Source organism: Carcharodon carcharias, chromosome 28, assembly GCF_017639515.1.
Source record: "Carcharodon carcharias isolate sCarCar2 chromosome 28, sCarCar2.pri, whole genome shotgun sequence".
NCBI lineage: Eukaryota > Metazoa > Chordata > Chondrichthyes > Lamniformes > Lamnidae > Carcharodon > Carcharodon carcharias.
Window position 1 is genome coordinate 23,515,781 of NC_054494.1, and position 17,928 is coordinate 23,533,708.

Consider the following 17,928-nt stretch of genomic DNA (forward strand, 5'->3'; position numbering starts at 1 on the left):
ATTCTGTAAGTTTGTTAATATCTTCTTGTAAGTTGTTGCTGTCCTCCTCAGTATTGACTATCATGTCCCCGCCCTAACTTTGGTGCCACCTGCAAATTTCGAACCTATGGCCAGGATTTTCCAGTCATCAGGCAGGCTTGGCAGGACCAGGTGGGGGCGGCTGTGGTGCCCGCGATCGGCTCTGCACTGCGATTTCACGTGGGCAGGTCAATTAAGGCCCAGCCTGCGTGGATCGTGAGTGGTAGTGCTGAATACTACCTGTGCGGGCGGGGGAGGAGGGAGTGTCAGGTCCAGTGAGCAGTTCACGCATGCACGCAAAAGAGTGCTTCAATCTCCCTGAGGCATGGAGCTGTCACAGGGAGACTGAAGCGCTTTTTGAAAAAATTAATAAATGCAATAAAAATTCAATGAAATATGCCCCCTCATGTGACTGTATCACATGAGATGGGACCCACCTGTGGATGAGGTTTCCTAAAAAATGTAAAGGCCACTTGGCCTTTTCAGCTGCCTGCCAACTGTAAGGTTGGACGGGCAGCGTAAAATTCAGGTTAATTAGGTCTTTAATGGCCTTAATAGGCCTTTCAATTGTCGACAGGTGCGCAGATTATACTGGTGTGCATCTGCTGAATGAAATACCACGTGAGTTTGTGATGACATCGGGACGCATGCCCGACATCATCACGCGTCATTTTACATTCTGGCCCACACGTCGAATGTAAAATTCTGCCCTATGTTTTTGATTCCAAAGCCTAAGTCATTTACAGAAATTGTGAACAGTGGTTCCATCACTGATCCTTGTTGAACTCCATTTTCTACCTTCTGCTATTCTAGATTATTACCCCTTAATGCTACTCTCTGCCATCTGTCTTGAATCCAACAAGTTATCCATTCTACTACCTGTCATCTAACTCAACTCCACAGTTTCTGACCTTATTTATTAGTCTATGATGTGTTACCTTTATTGAAGGCTTTTTGAAAACCTAAATGAATTACATCCACTGCATTTCCTTTGTTGATTCTCTGTTACATCTTCAAAAAATTAAACAAGGTTGGTCAAGCAAAACTTTCCCTTTTGAAAACAATGTTGACTATTCATTATTACACATTTTTTTTGTTCTAAATGTTCTTCTATTCTCTCTTTTAATAGGATTCCATTAACTTACCCATCACTGATGTTGAGTTAACTGTTTATAGTTCCCTTTATATACTCTGTCTCTTTTTTTAAATATGGGTGTAATGATAGCTATCCACCAATCTTCTGGCACCACATCTTTCTCCAACAAATTATTAAAAATATGTAGTAAGGCCTCTGTTATCTCTTCCATAGGTTTTTAAAAAAATGCATAGGTGTAATCCATCAGACCACAGATTTAATCCTCTTGAAGTTTGTTAATTAATTTAATATTTCACCCCTCTTGCTTTAAATGCAGTTTTCTCATTACTAATCTCATCATCCAATGACATGCCTACCAGTCTTGTTTCCCTGGTAAATACTGAAAGAAAGTAATTATTTAATATTTCTCCATTTCTCTATCATTGCCTATGATCTTCTTTGCCCTCCATTTTTTCCACTTCTCTTCTAATCTCTACAAATTCTCCCTGGTCATCCTTTCCCCTTATTTCCCCTGCTGCCCATGTACTTGGTGTATGTCTCTTTCCTTATGCCATTATTCATCCATGTCAAGTCATTAGTGTTTAGCTTGGTTATACAGAACTTGTATATTGCTGAAAAGGGAGACATGTTGCCAAAGCTTTCCATCTTGCACAGGACAAACACAAGAATGCTAAATTTTAAACAGTCACGGCAATTTATACTACAGGAGAAAAAGGTGTTGATTGGCTGGCAAGTAGACGCCATGGAGAAAGCAATTGGAGACTATAGGATTCCCATGCTCCTAGGTAATTCAAAAAATGGCACAAGGATTGAATTATTCCTGTCTGTTGCAGAGAATAGGTTTCTACATATATATGCATGTTGCTTCTAATAAGCACAAATGAGCCACGTTACAAGCTTGACTGGCTATCTTAAATTGGTTATTAGTGTGGCTATTAGCACAGTTAGGATTGATCAGCAAGTGCTGCCCAATTACAGAATGAGATCTAAAAGTAGACATTTTGTTTTGGATTTTGTAAACCTATTATGAACAACTGAAGGAATATCCTTTTTGATTTTATCAGCCATTCCTTGGGATGTAGGACCTATGTACCTGGCCTTGCACCAGCACTGAAATTTATATACAATGTTGCTCAATTGTGTGGTAGGCAGAACACCATTGTGAACCGACAGCAGCATCCTGTTAAAAATACCACTTGTGTAGCTACTGCATAGTAACATAGTGAAATGGCTTCCATGACCTGTTGTTCAAATTTTTGAGATACTTTGCCTTTCCAGGGTAAGTTAAGGCAGACAGAGCACTTTTCAGGTCTGAAAGTGGCATCCTTTGGCCCATTTGTGAGTTTGTGCGAAACACAGTGAACAGTGATCTGATCAGGATAGCTGTTTTCCCGCAGGATAACTTCTATGCGTTCTATTTCTGCGTCAAACTTGCAAAGTGAACAAATGGCTTGGGCGCTATGTACAATATTTGTTGATAAGGCCAATCTTATAGCGCGTGGATCTATACAAATCCTGAGGTGTATATTGACCGGTGAAGGAAGGCTTGCAGTAGACAATAGTGGAGAACCATTAGCAGAATTCTCAACTAGCGAATTGAGAAAGGGGAGTGGATTAGACTGATCCATCTCACATGTGAATTTGAGCACAGGTGAAGGTGTGCAGGGAAGTTCTTACACGCAGCAGATTCAAAGATCACGAATGTATCAGTTGCATATCAGAAATATGCACGGGGTTGCAGGTTAGGGCTCATTACACCAAAAATGTGTTTCTTGTGGAAACTGACAGAAATGTTAGCTAGCGCTGGACCTAGAGGGGATCCCATAGCTGCACCGTCTATTTGGGCATCCTTCAGCGGCACATTCATAAATAAGCTTGCCATGAGACAAGACATTGCGTGGGTCATGTAAAGTCTTCATGAAGGTGACCTTCACCCTGTACATGGAAAACTCACTAAGAACTGGCTGTAGTAATTCACTCATTTTGCCAATTTGTGCTGCGCACACCGATCAGGCTACCCCAATCAGATCATTGCTCTCTGTATATCATGCACACTCATCAGGCAGCCTACCACCACTTTCAGTCCTGAAAAGGGCCCAGTTTATCTTAGATTACCCTGGAAGGGTAAGGTGTCACAAAAATTGGAGCAACAGGTGAAGCTAGCCATTTCACGTTGCTACTGTGCAGCTTGAGCATTGCGTGCAGCTCTGGAATCCGCATTATAGGAAGCACTAGAGAGAGTGCAGAGGAGATTTACCAGGATGTTACCTGGGCTGGAGAGTTTTAGTTATGAGGAGAGATTGGATAGACTGGGGTTATTTTCCCTGGAGCAGAGGAGATTGAGGGGGGACATGATTGAGGTGTATAAAATTATGAGGGGCATAGATAGGGTAGACAGGAAGGAACTTTTCCTCTTGGTGGAGGGATCAATAACCAGGGGGCATAGATTTAAGGTAAGGGGCAGGAGGTTTAGAGGGGATGTGAGGAAGAACTTTTTCACCCAGCGGGTGGTGGGAATCTGGAACTCACTGCCTGAAAGGGTGGTAAAGGCGGAAACCCTCATAACATTTAACAAGTATTTGGATGTGCGCTTGTGATGCCATGGCAGACAAGGCTATGGGACTAGTGCTGGAAAATGGGATTAGAATAGTTAGGTACTTGTTTTACCAGCGCAGACTCGATGGGCCGAAGGGCCTTTTTCTGTGCTGTAGACCTCTATGACTCTTGCCAATTCATTGCACCTGATTCATTTTTTGACAATAAGGCAAACAATGTTCCAGTGAGCTTTGTAGTGCTAATTTGATTGGAAAAGCTTCTTACTGCGCAAAGCAGAGAAAACATGATTTAATTTCTTTGACTGAAAGCCAACAGCTCTATCTTGTTTTCCAACCAGAGAGATACTTCTGTTCTTTTATACTGACTTTATTTAAATAAATCATAAAATAAAAGCAGAAACTACAAACTAAACTACCAAGGATACTGTATATAAGTCAGGAAGTGCATAACAAATATTTTCACAATAGCTTTTCACAGATTCAAACAAATGCACTTTATAGAAACAGCCTACATGCATGAATATATCTAAAGTGAGGTGCATTCTGTTTAAATTTGCAAAATTTTTGATTTATTTACCTCATCATTCTTTTATTGTTATATGTTAAAAGGAATGCATTTGTGAGCACTTATCTGTAGTATAATATTTCTTCATTTGCCATTTTTTTTCTGGTAGAATCACACTATTGTCAATGCACTTTATTAAGGTGCTCAAAGTAAAGCAGTAGAAAATCAGAATGGATTTAGCAATCTGCCCCATTTCAAGATTTCTACCTATTTTTCAACAGAAGGATTTAGGTATGATTTATATGGAGTGCTACTTTTAAAGTTAAAGTTAGCTCACAATAAATTAAGATTTTCAATACCAGTAGAAGTCGGGAAGGTATAGAACGAGATGTGGATTCTATAGTATAAGGGTCTAGCTCATATAGGATTAATGTGGGACTGAGTAAAGTACCATCCACACAGTGATATAAGAAAACACATGACCCGCATCGAGAGGAAAGTTTAGTGTTGGACAGAGCCATGTGCACAAGCATAGAGACAGCTCCTAGCTTGAACCCTTTCCTGTGTATATGTACCTAGTTCCTGTAGCTAATAAATACATATAGTTAATCTATTTAGGACTACAAGCCACAGCCTGACATAGTTATCCTCACAGAATCATACCTTAGAGATCATATCTCAGATACTACGATCACCATCCCTAGGCATGTCCTTTCCCCCAGCAGGACAGACCCAGCAAAGGTGGCGACAGTGGTATACAGTCGAGAGGGAGTTACCCTGGGAGTCCTCAACATCAGCTCTGGCCCCCATGAAGTCTCATGGTATCAGAGTAAACATTGGCAAGGAAACCTCCTTCCTGTTGATTACGATGTACCACACCACCCCCGTCTCAACTGATGAATCAATACTTAATGTTGAACACCACTAGGAGGAAGCACTGATGATGGCAAGGGTGCTGAATGTACCCTGGGTGGGGACTTCAGTGTCCATCACCAATAGTGTCTCAGTAGCACCACCACAGACAGTAGCACCACCACCACTAAAAGGCATAGCTGCTAGATTAGGTCTGCAACAGGTGGTGAGGGAACCAACAAGAGGGAAAAACCTACTTGACCTCATCCTCACCAACCTGCCTGCTGCATGTGCATATGTCCATGATGGTATCGGTAGGAGTGACCACTGCACAGTCCTTGTCGAGGCGAAGTTCTGTTTTCACATTGAGGATACCTTCCAACATGTTGTGTGGCACTACCACTGTGCTAAATGGGATAGGTTTCGAAAATATCTAGCAGTTCTAGGCTGGGCATCCATGAGGCGCTGTGGGCCATCAGCAGCAGCAGAATTGTACTCGACCACAGTCTGTAACCTCATGGTTTGGCATATCCACTCTACCATTACCGTCAAGCCAGGGAATCAACCCTGGTACAATGAAGAGTGCGGGAGGGCAAGCCAGGAGCAGCACCAGGCATGTCTAAAAATGAGGTGTCAATAAAGTTAAATATGGTATTTTTCAAGTTTTTTCTCCATTCATCAAATTTGGCACTCAGATAAATGGGCCTGTGGAAGCAACGTTGTCAATCTTTTTGAACAATAGAAATTGCTGTAGTTAGGGTGGCACACAAAATGCATCTAGTACTTCTGACCATGCATTTCATTCTCACCTAAAAATGGCACTCAAATTACAGTAACATGATTTCAGTTAGTGTAGAGCTAAACATCGAAGACTCCATATTCATACTCTTTCTCTCACTTCCAAACAGTGGACTGCATCTTGTGGCTTTAGTGAGCACAAATTTTCAAGACGGATTAATGAAGACAAAAGTAAAAAAAATAATTGTCATGTAGTCTGTCAGTGTTTGTTTTGAATCCTGACATAAGGGACCCATGAGAATATTAACAATAAAAAATGATGGAAAATATATATATAAAAGGTATATAAAAAAGTTAAAACTAATTTTTATTGGGTGAGAAATGAGGTAATAACTAGTTGGTAAATAAGCTTGAGAAGGTTCTTTTTAAGTGTGGAAAGGGAAAAAGAGCTCTCCATGAGCAAGGAAGAAATTCTGGGGCTAGATTATCTCAGATTTAGAAACCTTACAAAGCCAACTTAAAGCAGTGCATCAAAAAAATCGCCATTTGGAATATGAGAGAGTCCAAATATTGGCTTGCCTATTATTTAAGTTTACATTCATGACCCATCTGGATCATTTTCTTCCAGCTCTTGGCATTAGAGCCTTAGTTCCTTATTCCTTGTTGAATTGGAAGCCCACTTAATTCTTGAACATTCAATGAAGTCCATTTTTATGAAAAATACTCAATTTTGATTAGCTATTTTATTTCCTTTTAGTCCACTCTTAACTGAAATCAAAAGGAACAGCATAAAATTTCACATTCTGTTTTCTGTCCATTTCTTCAACTGAAGGCAATGAATCCTTGCTATGATAAGTTCCCATGGTGCCAGTCATCCTCTGGTACTTTACCTAGGCATGCATACATGTGTTGGCAGGTTATATGACTGAGCCTGAACCAAATCATCTTCACATGTATACTTTCAGAAGGAGTTGATATATAATCATCAGGAGTGGGAAAACAGCTGATTTTCATCAACATAACTCCAGAAGTGCTAATTACAACACCACATAAAGAAGTTGGGTACTTCCTGCTATGTATGAAAGAAACTCAACCTGTGAGGATAGCATTAATGTAAAAGGGTGTAGTAATTATGGTTTTATTTAGTGTGTAATGTACCTTTAAGAATGGGTTTTAAGGAAGATCACATGATCTATCATAACCAATAGGAGAATAGCGTTGGCTACTTCAATAGTTAGTAATATAAAGTTGGAGTTGAAAGCACACATGTAGTAGCGCTGAGTACCTTGTAAATAAAGTTAATGTCCATCAAAGAAGTGTCTGCGGATCAACTTTATCAATAATAATAACTTGGCCACCACTCAACAAACTGGTGATGAGGTTAAAACGAGATTAAACAGAAAAAATCAAGTTGAAAAGCAATCTGCACTGAACTTCGCCCAGTGATAGTAAGTAGAAAGCTCCATTAAAATTGAAGATATCCCCTTTCAAAAAAATGCTGCAATTCAGGAGAATTGATCCTTTTGATCCAGCTATGAGGATTGGTCCCATTACATAGAACGTCTCATGTTCTTTTTTCAAGCAAACGAGATTACAGGGGAAGAGAAGAGGTGAGTGATCCACTTAAGCACATGTGGGAATAAAACCTAAGGCTTGATTCAAAGTTTAATGGCACCCAGTACCCCAGATTCAAAAACTTTTGATGAATTGGTGGACGTTGTGAAGGATCATTATCAACTAAAGTCCTCAGTGATGATGCAGAGGTTCAAGTTTAATTTAAGAAATAGAGCCCTGGGTGAGACAGTTGCATGCTATGTGGCAAATGTGAAGCAGCTAACGGAACATTGTGAGTCTGATACGTCTCTAAATGATATGTTCAGAGATCGTTTAGTGCGTGGTATGAATGAGGACACTATTCAGAAAAGATTATTGTCCAAAGTGAATTTTAGATTTCAAGAATGTGCTAGAGCTAGTATTGGCTATGGAAAACACAGTAAGAGATTGACAAACAATACAGGGCATGCAAAATGGCTCCGTCCTCCACATCAGGTGGGAAACCCCAGCTGAAATGGGCATGAAAATGCAAGACTCTGCCGAGAAGCGGGAAACAACCTCTGCTAGCCAAAGAATAAGGAAAAATAACTTAGCAGTGAAATCAAAGAATAATTTCAATAAAAGTGGAAACAAGTAATCTTTTAACGATTGGCACTTTAAAAGAAAACAAATGCTATTATTGTCACAGAAATGGACATATGAGACAATGTAAGGAAAGATTCAAGCAGGCTTGTAAACAAAAGAAGAAGCCCAATGAAACCTACAATGTAGAAAAGCCTGAAACAACAAATTCAAATATTTACTCATTGTTTAATCTGAAAGTTGGAAAGACAGAACCAATATTTGTCACTGTGAAAGTAAATGGCAGACCTGTTAGAATGGAAGTGGACACGGGAGCTTCCACTACAGTAATTGGGGAACATACCATCAGATATCTGAATAATGGTGAACATCAATCAAGTTTAGAAGGAACTGCTGCCAAGCTAACCACAAATTCGGGTGAAGACATTCAAGTATAAGACATAAGCAGAGTAACTGTCCATTGTGGAAGCCAATCGGCAAAGCTACCCTTGATGGTGGTAGCAGACGAGGAGCCAAGCCTCCTGGGACGAAACTGGTCAAAGGAGATTAAGTTAGAATGGGCTGAAACTTTCCAATTGAGAGCAAGTGGGTTACCACAGCTACTTTGAAAGTACGCTACAGTCTTCAAGGATGAACTTGGGAAAATCCAGGGGCTACTGGCAAAAATTCATGTGGATCTGGAAGCAACCCCACAACTCATGAAGGCAAGACCGGTACCATGTGCACTGTGAGAAAATTCGCCACTGAGCTGGACAGACTAGAGAAACTGGGCGTTATACAACCTGTGCAATTCTCAGAATGGGCAGCGCCCATAGTCCCCATCCTTAAACCCAACCAAAGCGTCCAAATTTGTGGAGACTACAAATTGATGGTTAATAAAGTAGCTAAGCACCCCATTCCAAAAATTGAAGACCTGTATGCCAAGTTGGTAGGTGGAACCACCTGCACAAAGAGTCATGCTCATTATCAACTAGAGTTAGATAATGCCTCCTGGGAATTTGTCACAATTAATACCCACAAAGGGTTGTACCAATATACTTGATTGCCTTTTGGTGTTTCCTCAGCATGCGCCATATTTCAGAGAACAATGGAAAGCTTCCTGCAGGGACTTCCCCAGGTTGTAGTCTATTTAGAAGATGTATTGGTAACAGGATTCACTGAAAAAGAGCATTGGGAAACTTAGAAGTAACCTTAAAGTGCTTCTTGCAAGCTGGAGTACGTTTAAAAAAAAAGAAAACTGCACATTCCAAGTGAGGAAGGTAATCTATTTGGGTCACTGGGTAGATTCACAGGTCCTCTACCCGGTTGAGAAGAAAGTGAGAGCCGTAAGAGAGGAACCTGTGCCAAGAACACCTCAGAGCTCAAATCATTCCCAGGAGTGATCAACTATTATGGGCGGTTCTTACCCAATTTGTCTGCAGTGCTGCCATACCTGCATTCTCTACTCATTGGTCTTGGAGGGTGCCCCAGAAGAAAACTTTCATAAAGGTGACAAAATTGTTGCACTCGTCCAACTTATTAGTGCATTATGACCAAACAGAAGAATCGGTGCTGATGTGATGCATCTCCCTATGGAGTTGGAGCAGTGCTCTCTCATCAGACAGACGATGGCATGGAACAGCCTATAGGTTACGTATCAAGAATGCTTACCACAGCGGAAAATGGACACTCGCAGGTAGAGAAAGAAGGCCTGTCCATCGTCTTTGGTGTCAAGAGGTTTCACCAGTATGTACACAGCCGTCATTTTACGATTGTCTCAGACCACAAACCATTGCTAGGATTGTTTAGTGAGGACGAGGCTATACCACTCATAGCCTCAGCAAGAATACAACAATGGGCTTTAATCCTGGCAGCGTACGAATACGCTTTCATACATAGGCCTGGCTATCAAATTGCAAATGCTGACGCCCTTAGTTGGTTGCCTTTACAAGAAAATGATGAGGACGTCCCAGTTCCACAGGAACTTGCTTTACTGTTAAATTTCTTAGATTCCTTGCCGGTATGCGCTGGACAGATCAGAGACTGGACAAGTTAGAACCCAGTCCTATCTCAGATACAGGAACAAGTGCTTCATGGTTGGTATTTGATGAAATGAAACCATACTTCAACAGAAGACATGAAAAATCCAGCCAGGATGGCATCTTATTGTGGGGAGCACAAGTGATAGTACCTCCAAAGGGAAGGGAGCCACTTTTAATTGAACTACACAGCACATATCCAGTAATTTCCCAAATGAAGACCATAGCACACAGCCATCTATGGTGGCCTGGGATGAATGGCAAAATAGAGAGTTTTGTGAAGATTTGTGTGCAATGTCAGCAACTGCAAAAGTTGCCATCGACAGTTCTGTTACACCCTTGGAAGTGGGAGCGGTTACACACTAGCTATGTGGGATCTTTCTTGGGAACAATGTTTCTGCTCATTGTTGATGCCCATTCAAAATGGTTGGACATATATTAAGGTGAAGTCACCAACGTCGACTGCTACAATTGAGAAACTATGTCAAAGTTTTGCCATTCATGGACTACCAGAAGTAGTCATTTCTAATAATGGCACAGCATTTACAAGTGCTGAGTTAAAGGGGGAGGAATATAGAAATTATGGTTTTATTTAGTGTGTAATATATCTTTAAGAATAATACTTGTTAAGGAAGATCACATGATCTATAGTAGCCAATACAAGAGTAGCACAGGCTACCTCAGTAGTTAGTACTATAGAGATAGAGTTGGAGTTGAAAGCACACATGTAGTAGCTGCTGAGCACCTTGTAAACAAACTTAAAGTTTCCACCTAAGAAGTGTCTGCGGATCAACTCTATCAATAGTACCAACTTGGCCACCACTCACAACAAAGGGGTGAGCTTGGAGTTATGTGGTGACCTCCATTCGGAAACCTAAATGCCAATATTGAGGCTAATATATTTGAGTCATAAAACGATTCAGGAATTCTGGCTGGTAATGATGGTCTTTTCCTCCCTGATGAAGAAACTCAGCTGAAACATGGACAATTGATTGCAGAACATTAGGAAACACAGTAATGACACAGAATCCCCTGTTGCTCTTATGTTTTAATTGGGTGACCACATCACTAAAATAGCAGAGCAAGAAAGTTGACTTCCTTTAGACATCTATATAATAATAATATGCCACAACATAATTTCAGAGCTTTTATTTTTGTTTTAGTCAGACAGTTATGTTGCTTTAGTGTATGTTGATTTCATTTTGAATTCAGTTTTACATTTAAGGTTTAATTGCGGGATATCTTCTGAATAATTCTATTATTGAGCTGTACAATAACCTGTATATTTTTCAGCAAGTTAGTACACTCTACTGCTTTGAAAGTTATATGGCACTTTGAAATACCTCAGGTCCAATATTGATGTATAGTGCTTGATATATGCACAGGGATACTAGCTGACAGGATTAAGAACTTTTCTCATTAGGGTGTCCCTTTGGGATTCAGAAATTGTGTTAGATATAAGATTTAAAGATGTGAAGAGTATTGAAAAGTCATCCGACTTAAACTTTGGTGACTTAAGGAAGGTCTGCGGGTAGAGGCCAACCTATTTCATCACCTCCCTTTTTCAGTGCAAAAATGATTTATATGGAAGTAGAAAGTGAAAAACATTATGCCTGATAAGTTTTCTTTTGTATCAATTCATAGAATCATGTGAACAAACTACACATGACATATTTCCTATTCTTGGTACCATTTCCAATGAATTTACAAGTGTAACTGTGACATCCTGTGTAAATATCCATTACAAAATAAGTTACCTTGAGTTTTATGTTGAATAGATTTTTCAGCTATAATGTGAATGTGATGCTGTTGACATCAATTGAAGCATTTTTTATCAGTGATCTTAATATCTGATGGAAGCTGGTGGTTTTATCTCTGTGTAGTCATCAATCAAAATTTCTGTTGACTTTGCAGCAAACAGGTGTGAAATTGGTTAATGTTTACTAGGTCAATAATAATTCTCATCTTAATGAGGGTCTAATGGACTCTTGTCTGTGACAAGGTTTTGTCTGTTTAGATATTATACTTCGGAATTTTACTTCGCTACAGGAAATCATTCATTCTCAATTTAAATCATGAGAAGATCTGGATTGGAGCAAGAAAGTAAGCTTTATCGTGATTTTATATTAATAATATTGATTTCCTTGGAAGATGTTACATGCTGAATGCAGAAGTATTTTATTTCAACAGTACTCTATTTCTTTGTCTGATTACAGATGATAAATAACACATTAGTGACACTTAATGCATATACTGAAGTTAAATGGGATATCTCTTTAAAGTGTTCTTGACACTTTTTAACCTATGGGCTTAATGGCATTTTTCATTTTATTCTGTAATTTGACTGTCAAAAAGTGCAGGGCTGAGTTTTCTGCTACTGCCTGATTCTAATAGAAATGGAAAAGAGGATTTTTGTCATTTAGATAATTTTAATGTCTAAATGAAGTTGCTGCACAAATGAACATTTACAGATTAAAATGCTACTTTTGGAATTTGAAAAAAAAATCTCATTTGATTTGAAAATTACTTTGAAGCTATGCTCCATTTCTGCCATTAGTCTAACTGCTAACAGCTAATGAGGAAGTAAAAGGAATAAATTAATATCTAATATTTGTTCTTGAATTAATTGGGAAATGTGTGAAGTCTTTGAGATTGCAATGAGATTTTAGAAATAGCTATGTCTTCAGCATACATCTCAACTAATGCATTTTTGTGATGAGAGGTAACAAAAGTTTAATGCTGACACTATAAGCATCACTAGCAATTTTTGAATTAGCATGAATTATATAATTTTGAGTGCTCAGCGGTATATTTCTAGTCCATGTACAATGACATAGTGGACCCTAATATTTTAGAGCTGAGCTATACTTGGTGCATAGAGTTCCATTTTTCAGTAATCATTGTTCATTGCATTAATAATAACGCAGTTCATCATTTTTATCAAAAACTAAAGTTATTGCTGGTTGTTGGAAGTTTATAATGAGCTAGAGGCATTTTCAGTGAGGCCTGTAAGGACTTACTACCACAGTGCCCTCGGGTGGGAGAGGATGTAAGTATACAACATGCAGCCATGTATTTATATATACCATTGTAACAGCCCCAAAAGGACATAGATAATTTTACAAATTGTTCAGGAAATACATGGTAAAGCTGTAAATTACATTTGAAATTTTTCTAAATTTTCTGACTTAGATAAAAAGTATTTGGTAAATATATAACCAATCTGTATTAGTATTGCAAAAATAGCATGCACCTCTTTTGATTATTCCTGTTAAAGCAGGAAACTTTTTTTTTTTGCCATGTCCCCTCTTCGTCTCTTGATGACATCATAGTACCTACTCAGCTACAGATCCACAGTTCCTGGCAGTTCTCCAGTACATTATTCAGGTAATCATTCCAGTGTGGGTCTAGGCAATACCTGTAAGTAAGCTAGTCAACATGGAAGACATCACGCCAGAATTGTGCCCTTCTTTCTGATGTCTGTACTCAGCTGTTACTTTTCAAACTATTTCCTCACGACCGCCTTCTGCGTTCAGCTACATGGCTGTTATATGCAAATTTCACCATGATAGTAATTCCTGAAAAAAAATCTTGACTTTTTCTTACCACCCTTCTTTGGTCCACAACTTTTTCATCCACATTTTTTACATTGTTCTTAAAACCCTTTTAAAACATTACTTCAGATTATGCTGATGGGAGATAATAGGTTACATGCTGGGTGAATTTCGTGATGACCAATTATAATACTTTAAAAAAAAATGTTCATTTGTTTTTACAAATGGTTAGAAAATTTGAATTCAAGATTGTAATTTAATCCAGGCAAGTAACAAAGTAGTTATATTACTGGACTAGTAATCCAGAGGCCTGACTAATGATCCAGAGACACGAGTTCAAATCCCACCATGACAATGGGGAATTTAGATAATGAAACTAGTATCATTAGTGACCTTTTAACTATCATATTGTCATATAAACCCATCTGGTTTATTGATATCCTTTAGGGAAAGAAATCTGCTGTTCTTATCCAGTCTAGCCTATATGTGACTCCAGATGGAATGATTGACTCTGAACTATTCTTGGTCTAGAAAACCACTCAGTTGTCAAGGTGGCAGCCTGTCACCAGCTTCTTAAGTTGTGTGGAAAGAGCTTGAACCGTATTGCATTTTTGGTAATTTCTAATTTGACTTATTATGGAATGCAGCTTTACAAATTTTTATGAATGAAGTATATTTTTGGTGAAAAAAATCACCACCTTCTCAAGGGAAATTCGGATTGGCAATAAATGCCAGCTCACCAGTGACACCTATATCCTGTGAATGAATTAAAAAAAAGTTCCACTGTTCCACTGGAGCCAGTTGAGGAAAAAGTTCCCCAGGTTGATTACTGGGATAAAGGGATTGTCTTATGAGGAAAAGTTGAGCAGGTTGGACCTGCTGATTCTGAGGGGGCTTGTTAAAAATGCAAGATTTTATATGATCATTATGTTTGGGATTGTGCTTTAATATAGGGTAAAATGGAGGAATGAAGAGAGTCATGTGACCTATTCTAAATTCTGCTGACAGCAAATTTGGATGGTTTGATTGTTAAAGATTAAAGGGGAGGACCTGGTTGTTTCACTGGGAAGAAAGTGCAAGGCGCTCAATGTATTCAAAGGCAGAAGCATCTGTGCTGACAGTAGATAAGCTGTTCACCTCCAAAGCCCAAAGAAGGTGTTAATACTGTCAAATTTTGTAAACAGTTATGCTTTAATTGTCTATTTAATTTCAAGATAGTAGGATGAAGTTGGGAGCTAATCAGCATGTCTACCTGGATGCAAGGCCCATATGATTCACGTTGCCTTGGAGATGGGAAGGGTGTATAGGAAACCATTGCAGGATCAGATTACAAGATTCTCCTAAAAGATATCCCTGAATTTCGCAGGTCAGTTTGCTAGTATCCGAGAGAGAAAGAGGGAGTAGATAGAGGCCGAAATTCTCCATGGTTCACTGCACAGGAATGTTTGTGCATGGGTTAAAAAGACCAAATTTGTGAGGATTTACCCAAAGGCTGGTAGATTCATCTAGCTTGACCTCGAGGGAGAATCTCCAGGAAAACTCTCAGTAAGAATCACAATTCTGGGGTTATAAGTTATAAGGCTGGGAAAGGAAAAGAATGAAAGTAAACCCTCAGGAGCTAACCATCACATTGGACTGGCTCTGGGAGAATTGAATGTCTACTTAAGGATGCTGTAAAATGTGGGATGTTTGGTTATGTAAAAAGCAAAAGGTGAATATTCTGTTTTGTAGTTTAAAGTATAAGTTGCCCCCAAAATAGTGTTTGGTTAATATTGCTTTTAGTTTATTTGTTACAGTAAAAGTCATATAACATGAAATATTGGCATGTTATCTTTTCAGCTATTCACTGAAAATGTTATTGATCTATGGGGATCATAACAGCTTTGACAGGGTAGATGCTGAGAGGATGTTTCCACTTATGGGTGAATCTAAACTAAAGGGAACAGGTTCAAAATAAGAGATCTCTCATTTAAGTTGAAGATGAGGAGGATTTTTTTCTCAGAGGGTCATCAATCTTTGGAATTCTCTATCCCAGAGAGCAGTGGAGGCAGGGTGATGAATATAGTCAAGGCTGGGTTACATAGATTTTTGATCTACAAGGGAGTCGAGGATTATGGAGGCAGGCAGAAAAGTGCAGCTATGGCCAGAATCAGGTCAACCATAATCTTACTAAATGGCAGTGCAGGCTTGAGGGGCCAAATGGTCTATTCATGCTCCTATTTCATATGTTCTTATGCTCTTAAAAAATTGACCTTTGGGCTACATGCCATTGATTCTCATAATCCCTGTTATAGCATGAAAAATACATTGACCTTGCTGAAGTTGCAATACACTCAAACAAAATTTTGGATGATACCCATTTCTAGCGAGTAGCACTAGGGAATGCTAAGAATGCAAACTTATTTAAGCATTTGATTGAAGTGTGCAGAGTGAATATATATCAAAACAGGTTAAATTTTTAAGCCAACATGAGCATTTATTAATTAATTATGCCACATTAAATGTCATGTTTATCCATACATATGCACATCATGAAGCTTGTCAAGAAACTGAGATGTATTCAGAAAAACATGAAGGTAATCTAATCCTGGTCAATTTGGATTGTTGCATGTAACGTAGACCTGCATTTTCGTATTAACTAAAAGACAAAGGGTATTGTGTCAGTCAAGAGCCCCTCATCTTGATCAAGCCATCTGGTGACACTGTGATGCTAAGAGAAAGTGTAATTGAATCTCATTGGATATTGATAGAGAACTAGGAATGATTGCCTGCCATCCATTTACCTCGGGATGATTGCATGGCAGTGAGACATAAAAGGAGGGAGGGTGCCAAAATATCTAAGAATTGCAAGGGAAATGGAAAGAAATGTGTAAAAAAAAAGGAAAAGAGAAAATATTGGTATGAACTGTGCTCTTTTGGGTTAGCAATTAGTCCTTTCATTTCTGGGACATGAGTTTAAACTTATCTCAGGCTGCTAGGATGAAATATGACTTTGTTCTTGCTGTAGGGAATGTGAGTTTAGCACGTTTAATGTAGTACCCATTGGACACAGACTGAAAATGCAGAGCTATTCAAAGCTGGATGAAAATCTGCAATGTCATTGATGAATACACATAACCATGTGGGAAATAGAACAAAAGAAAAGAACTTGCATTTCAATAGCATCTCTCATGACCTCAGGACACCAAAAACTTTACAGACAATGAAATACTTTTGAAGTTAGTCACTGTTGCAAATGTAGGAACACTGCAAACAATTTGCGCACAGCAAGGTTGCGCTGATAACCAGATAATCTGTTTAAATTATGTTCTTTGAAGATAAATATTGACCAAGACACCAGGGAGTACTCTCCTGCTCTCCCTCAAATTAGTACAGTACCCTGGAATCTTTTATGTTCACTTGAGAGAGCAGGCAGCACCTCAGAGTAGCATCTCATCGAAAGATGGCCCCTTCGCTAGTGCAGCTCTCCCTCAGCTTTTGGAGTGTCAGCCTAGATTTTATGCTCAAATCTGTAGGGTGGGCCTTGAACCCAAACCTTCTGACTTGGAGCAAAAGTGCCTTAACTGAGCTGCAGCTGACCTGAAATACACTGTCATAAAGGGTACAGTAGAGAAAGCTGAAGTTATGGCACTTTTTTGTGGAAGATTTTCTTTGTTAAATCTTTTATCCAGAAATGTGCCTTAATTCCAGACTGAGGGCTGCATTTTACCTGCCCCCGCCAAACATGTTTTCAGCAGGGGGGCTGACTATACTCGATGGAAAGTACTTCATTGGCTGTAAAGGACTGTTGGGACATCCTGTGGTTGTGAAAGACGTTATATAAATGTAAACCCTTTTACTTTGGTTTTATTCCCATTGCTCTGGACATGAGCGTGCTGTAAAGACTGAGTGAGAAAAGATGGAAGAAGCACTGCAACCTCCAGCATTAACATTTATGAAAAATCCTCTAGAAGTATAAAATGTTTCTTTTGTCACCTCTTTCTAATAGCAGTTACTAAATGAAAGTTATTTTGTTGTGCAAATGTGAAATAAAAAAGTAGTTCTCTCCTCCCTTTAATACATTGATGTTTGTGAAGTATGATATTCAGCACTGGTTTAAAATAGCTTTTATAAAATCAACTCATCACATCAGCTAAGGACTTCAACATGAAAATGTATCATAGAAGATGTAATGATTCATATAGCACTAAAAAAAAATTCACACCAGCTCTGGCATGAGTCATGAACCCCTAGGTAATACACAAAAAATAGTGATATCGTTAAGATATATTATTTGGGACATATTGGGAACCTTAGAACCACAAAAAAGTTATGGTGCAGAAAGTGGCCATTCAGCCCATTGTGTCCGCGCTGGCCAGAAAAAGAAACTAGCCGCTCATTTTAATCCCACTTTCCAGCAACTGGTCCATAGCCTTGCCAGTTATAGCACTTCAGATGCAGATCCAGGTACCTTTTA

General features: G+C 39.0%; 1 protein-coding gene across 7 annotated transcripts in view; it reads left to right on the top strand.

Moving 5' to 3' along the window:
• lrmda (leucine rich melanocyte differentiation associated) overlaps positions 1 to 17,928 on the top strand; it is a 1,073,511-nt gene that overhangs the window by 668,339 nt on the left and 387,244 nt on the right. The window lies entirely within an intron of this gene.